The sequence below is a fragment of the Lethenteron reissneri genome, chromosome 50 (assembly GCF_015708825.2).
Source record: "Lethenteron reissneri isolate LAM-NWPU_2019-01 chromosome 50, ASM1570882v1, whole genome shotgun sequence".
Lineage (NCBI taxonomy): Eukaryota > Metazoa > Chordata > Hyperoartia > Petromyzontiformes > Petromyzontidae > Lethenteron > Lethenteron reissneri.
Window position 1 is genome coordinate 1,823,908 of NC_083828.1, and position 6,468 is coordinate 1,830,375.

Consider the following 6,468-nt stretch of genomic DNA (forward strand, 5'->3'; position numbering starts at 1 on the left):
TCAGCCGGTAGCTGGGCGGGGGGTCGGGGGGGGTCACGCGGGGGTCACGCAGAGGGTCGCGCGTTAAGATGGATTATTCTGAACCAGCGTTTTGAGTCCTACGGGGGTCCGAAAGATGGCGCTCTCTGTGTGTGCGTCTGCTGTGCGTGCGTTCATGCACATCTGTGCATGCGTCCACTGCACATCTGTGCGTGCGTCCATGCACATATGTGTGTGCGTGCACATCTGTGTGTGCGTGCATGATCTCACAGGTGGGGAGTGGTTAGGGTAGTGGTTAGCGCGCTGCCGCTATAACCTAGCGACCCGAGTTCGATCGTCCTCGCGGTCAACACCAGTGGCGTTTATCTGAACCGGTTCTTGGCATTCCCTAAGTCGACTCAGCCTTAAATGAGTACCTGGTGCAGTTGTATAAACCTCGGCACTGGGGAGAGACAAAGGCGGCCGGACGTGGTGCTGGCTACCCACCCACTCGTGTGCCGTGCCGGCTTTCGTGGGTCCACTTTCCCCCAAGCCTGTGAGGCTTATACTGTGAATCTTTATACTGTTCCACAGGTGGTGCATCTGCCAGTCAAGTCTGGCAGTCAACCCATGCAACTGGGGCTGTCCGGCGACCTCTGCCAGCGAGCCTTCCGCACTTCCAGTGCCAGCCTCAGGGTGCACCTAGCCTGGCACAAGCGCTGGGGCGGTGTGTGACGTTGTTGCTGTTCTCACCGGGTGCCGGTGAGCGCACGAACCAGGGCTGCGGGGAGACGGCGTTGACGGCGCGGTGAGCCAGCGGGTGCGTCTTGGCGAAGCTCAGCGCCTCGTCCGGCAGCAGCGGCGAGCGGGGGAACGCAGCCGCCTCCCCCTCGCCCGCACACGCACCGGGGCCTGGCGCGAGGACGCGGGGGCGGAGACGTGGGGATGAGACGCAGGGCGACACCCCAGGTGACACACGGGTGACAAAAGACAAAGATCAACAGATTGTTGGGGCAAGTGCTGATAGCGAATTGCACCTATGAAGAACCGGCACGGCACACGAGGGGCTGGGTGGCCAGCACCATGCCCGGCCGCATTTGTAGATGTTTAACACATCACACCAGGTAACATTTGAGGCTGAGTCGACCTAGGGTAAGCCCAGGACCTGATCAGCTAATAGTCGTGAGTGTTGGCCGTGAGCAGGAATCGAACTCGGGTCGCTGGGTTCGTAGCGCAGCTAGCTGACGCTACACCACAACTCCCCACACACAGGGTGACACTGTGATTACACGGGGAGACGCACAGGGTGACATACGGGGTTAGACATGGGGTAAGATAATGGCCACACGGGGTAACAAACGAGTGGTAACAAGGGCTGAGAGACGGGAATGAAGCGATAAGCAAGACATGTTCGACAGAAGAGACATGTGGACACGGGCATGAGGAACACAGACAGAGGACACAGGAACACAGAGACACACAAGGGATCACAGCCGCATGGCATGATGTCAGGGGCATGATAATGATGTCACGGTGTGATGGGAGTGGTGTGATGGCACTGATGTAATGGGAGTGGTGTGATGAGAGTGTTATGATGGGAGTGGTGTGATGGCACGGTATAATTCTAGATTTGAAGCTTTCGTGACTGCAAGGATTCATACTCTCAGGTTTTTTCGGTAAAGTCACGTAGGTAAAAAATAAAATTAAAAGTTAATAAAAGTAATAATGGAAATAAAATAAATAATAAATCACGACGTTTCGGAGGCAACACAGTCTTCGTTCTCAGGTGGGACCGTCACAGCTAAAATTACTGCATCAAGCTGTGACGGTCCCACCTGATAACGGAGACTTGTGTTGCCTCCGAAACGTCGTGATTTATTATTTTATTTTATTTCCATTATTACTTTTATTAACTTTTAATTTTATTTTTTACCTACGTGACTTTACCGAAAAAACCTGAGAATATGGCACGGTATGATGGCACGATGTGATGGGAGTGGTGTGATGGGAGTGTGTGATGGCACGGTGTGATGGTATGGTGTGATGGGAGTGGTGTGATGGTAAGGTGTGATGGGAGTGGTGTGAGAGTGGTGTGGAGTGGTGTGATGGCACGGTGTGATGGCGGGTCTGTGTTGTGATGCACCTGGGGTGGGTGTGCGGGCCTCCGGCACGGCGAGCCAGGGGCCGTCGGGCCCTCGCTGCTACGAGTCGCGGCCCCTGGAAGGTGCTGGCACGTCCTCCATGTCGAACGCGCACACGGCCGAGCCGTGGATGCTGCGCACCACGCGCGCACGCATGTAAAGACAAAGCTACCCCGTGTAGCCTCTTGGAGACTGCTGGGGGCAAGTGCTGTTGCGAGGTTCGGCACGGCACACGGGGGCTGGGTGGCACAGAACCACGGCCGGCACTTTTGTCTCCCTTAGTGGGGATGTTTACGCGCCGGCAAACAGGCACTCATTTGAGGCTGAATCGACCTAGGGGAGGAATCGAACTCGGGCCACCGGGTTCATAGCGCAGCGCGCTAACCACCACACTACCGCTTCCCACACTCGATCACTCAAACACACCAACACAATCTCGCATTCACAAGCTGCAGACGGGCGAGAACACGCGGGCTCCAAATATACCGCGGGCATCGCCAGGCTCTGGGGCTCGAACCCACGTGCTCCTTCGCGGCAGGCGAGGGTGGTAACGTCTCCTCGACAGCGCAGTGATGCCTGGGTGACGGCCGGGTCGGGGTGGAGGGGGTGGGGTGGAGGGGGTGGAGGGGGTGGGGTCGGGGTGGAGGGGGGGGGCACCTGTTGAGGGGGGTGGTGAAGACCCCGAGCACGAGCTCGCGACCCCCGATGTGGAGCACCTCGGAGACCCCCTGGAGCTCGTTGAAGTAGAAGGGGGCGTCCCCCGGCGCCTCGCCCCCCACCGAAGCAGTTGAGTCGCGCCTTCACGAACGAGCTCCAGTGGCCATCCAGCACGCGCTGAGAGCCCCCCGCGTCGCCTCTTGCAGACGCGCGCCACGCGCGAGAACAGCACTGGGGGGGGGGGGGGGGGGCAGCGACGCACCTGTGTCAGCACGCCTACACAAGTGAAGGAACCCATGAATGAAAGCCGGTGTGTGTTGGTGTGTGTGTGAGTGAGTGAGTGAAGGCCGGTGTGTGTCGGTGTGTGATGTGAAGGCCCATGTGTGTCGGTGTGTGTGTGAGTGAAGGGCGCGTCACCTTGCCCATGGAGCTGAGCTCAACGGCGATCTCCGTGAAGAAGAAGTAGACATGCTGCCCGTGCTCCAGCACCCTCACGAACACGGGCTCTGTGCACCCGCACGGCACACGCGTGACGCACCACACACAAGACACGCGTGACGTACCACACACAAGACCCCGCGTGACGTACCCACACGGTGACTCACGACACGCGTGAACACACAACACAACCTCAGACACGCGCACCACACCGCCTTGACACAGTACTCGTGATGTGACACGACCTGACACGAGCAGGTCGTGTCACGTCACAGGGGGGGCCGGGCGGTGAGGGTGGGGGGGGGGTCGGTGAGGGAGGGGGGTTAGTGAGGGCGGGGGGTTAGTGAGGGGGGGGGTTGGTGAGGGTGGGAGGGTCGGTGATGGGGGGGGGTCGGTGAGGGTTGGTGAGGGCAGGGTGGTGAGGGGTCAGTGAGGGGGGGTTGGTGAGGGGGGGGGGGTTGGTGAGGGCAGGGTGGGTGAGGGGTCAGTGAGGGGGGGGGTCAGTAGGGGGGGGGTCAGTACCCTTGAGCCACTTGGAGTCGAGTTTGAGGGAGCGCAGGGGGGGCCCGGGCCCCAGGCTCCCGTAGACCACCGCGTCCACCCCCAGGGGGTCCACGGCCGTGGCCGAGTAGAGACGCTCGCCTGCACGCACAGATAAAGGTCCCCCAGCTAGCGCGCGTCCTGTGGGGGGCAAGTGCCCGTTGGCGAGCGGCACCCACGATGTGGCAAAACACCACGCCCGGCCGCCCTTTGTCTCCCCAGCGCCGTACCAAGCGCTAATTTGAGGCTGAGTCGACCTAGGGGAGGCTCGGGACCGGTTCGGATAATCGCCACCGCTGTTGGTGGCCGTGAGCGGGAATGGCACTCGGGTGGCCGGGCTAGTCGCGCAGTGCACTCACCACTTTGCCACCGGCTCCCCACGCACGTCCGCACGTACACACGTCCGCACACGTACCACCAGACACCGGACACACGTGTGTCGCTGGCGTGTCGCTGCGACCCCCACGGACCTGCGAAGGCAGCCGCCCGCCTCCCTGCCGGGGGTCGAAGGGACACTTGGCGAGGCCACTCGTTTGCTCCCCAGTGAAGGACAGGTCCGCCAGCTGTCCACGCACACACACACGTACACACACGTACCACACACACACACGTACACACACACACGTACACACCAGCGCGCACACACACACGCGCACACACACGCACACACACACGTGCACGCACACACGTGCACACACGCACACGCACACACACGTACGCACACACACACACACGCACACACACGTACACACACACACCGACACACACACGCGCACACACATGCACGGACACGCACGGACACACACGCGCACACGCACGCACACACACACGCGCGAACGCACACACGCACACGCAGGGGCACTAGGAATAGACACTGCGTGACACTGCTGTGTGTCTGACACTCCGTGTGTGACACTGCTGTGCGTGACACTGCTGTGTGTGTGTGACACTGCTGTGGGTGACACTGAGAGTATGTCACTGCTGTGTGTGTGACCCAGGCAGCAGTACCTGGTAGTTCCTGCACGTGGGGCTGTATGCGTTGGTGCCGCACACAAAGAGGAGTCCGTCTCCTCGTGGCGCAACCACCTTCATGAAGTTGTGACACTCCTCCTGCGGTGAAGACAAACATCCCCCGTACAGCCTCCACAGACTTTTGGGGGCAAGGGCTGTTTAGCCAGCACCTGTGAAAGCCGGCAAGGCACACGAGGGGGCGGGTGGCCAGCACCATGCTCGGCCACCTTTGTCTTTTTACACACCACACTAAGTACTCGTTTAAGGCTGAGCCGACATTGGGGATGCCCAGCACAGGTTCAGATAATCGTCACCGGTGTGGGCGGCCGTGAGCGGGAATAGAACTCGGGCCTCTGCTGGGTTCATCGTCTCCCCCGAGTGACGCCGGTGTCACCCGCGTGACGCCGGTGTCACCCGAGTGACGCCGGTGTCACCCGCGTTGCCAACGGCCACGAAGGGCGGTGGCCCAGGGGCGGCCCCATCGTTCACCGCGCGTTCGCAGACGCTCGCGGTGCGAGCCCGGCGGCCGCCCGGTCAATGCTGCGGCTGATATTCACGTGGGCGGTTAAAGATTCCCGTGACGTCATTCGCACGAGTAGGCCAACGACGTGCGCCGGATTCGTGGTCCAATTTTTCTGTCGCCAACATGTCAACAAGTTAGCACCGCGCGAGTTACTCAACTGACAGACTAATACACAGGGACTGCTGCCACTGGGGGTGCTCCTAGGCGAGATCACACAGCAGCCATCGCCCCCTGCTGTGAACGCACCTCAGGCTGTGTCTGTGATGCACGGCAGCGACTTCCTTCCCGAGGATCGCGCTGCGCTATGAGAAGAGGGAGCTCATACGGACTATTTGGTTTTTTTTTAAAATAATATTTTCCCAGGTAAGGTCCCACTGAGCTACGTAGCGCTCTTTTCAATAAGCGACCTGGCTATCGCAAGTGACAGCTCAACGAATTGGCTTGTCACGTGGACATTTATAGCGGCGAAATGCTCTAAACGCGTGATGTTGATTCTAAATGTGGAGGGGAAAAACCGGAGGACCTGGAGAAAAATTCACGCGACCACGGGAAGAGAGACACGCAAACTCCAAATATACAGCAGCAGGTGTCAGGGTTGGGATCGAACCCACGACCTCCTGTAGACCAAGCGAGGTAGTTAACATCTAGCCACCGTGATGATGATGAGAGAGACGCAAACTCCAAATATACAGCAGCAGGTGTCGGGGTTGGGATCGAACCCACGACCTCCTGTAGACCAAGCGAGGTAGTTAACATCTCCTAGCCACCGTGATGTTGAGAGAGAGAGACACGCAAGCTCCAAATATACAGCAGCAGGTGTCCGGGTCGGGATCGAACCCACGACCTCCTGTGTACCAGGCGAGGGGGTTAACATCTATCCACCGTGACGACCAGGGGTTGGCAACCAAAACTCGGTACAAAATAAACCCTCAATACTCCTCGAGCCGCAATGCACTGCGTGGTGAATGCGAGACGGTGGTGAATGTTGATGAAGAGCGTCACGAAGTGGGTGTTCAAGAGCCGCAGGTTGGCGACTCCTGAGCCGTGAGAGAGGGGCCCTCGTGGCCGTCTGGCCTCACCTCCGTCTTGCCGTTCATGAGACACCGGTCCACCTCCTGGCGCTCCGCCATCCACGTCAGCTTCTGCGATAAAAAAAACTCCTCACCCATCACGCTCTTCACCTCACGCTCCTCACCCATC

The 6,468-nt window shown here is 59.5% G+C and overlaps 1 pseudogene; it reads right to left on the bottom strand.

Moving 5' to 3' along the window:
- LOC133355011 (semaphorin-6D-like) lies at positions 1-6,467 on the bottom strand (annotated as a pseudogene).
- Between the last annotated feature and the right edge of the window lies 1 nt (position 6,468).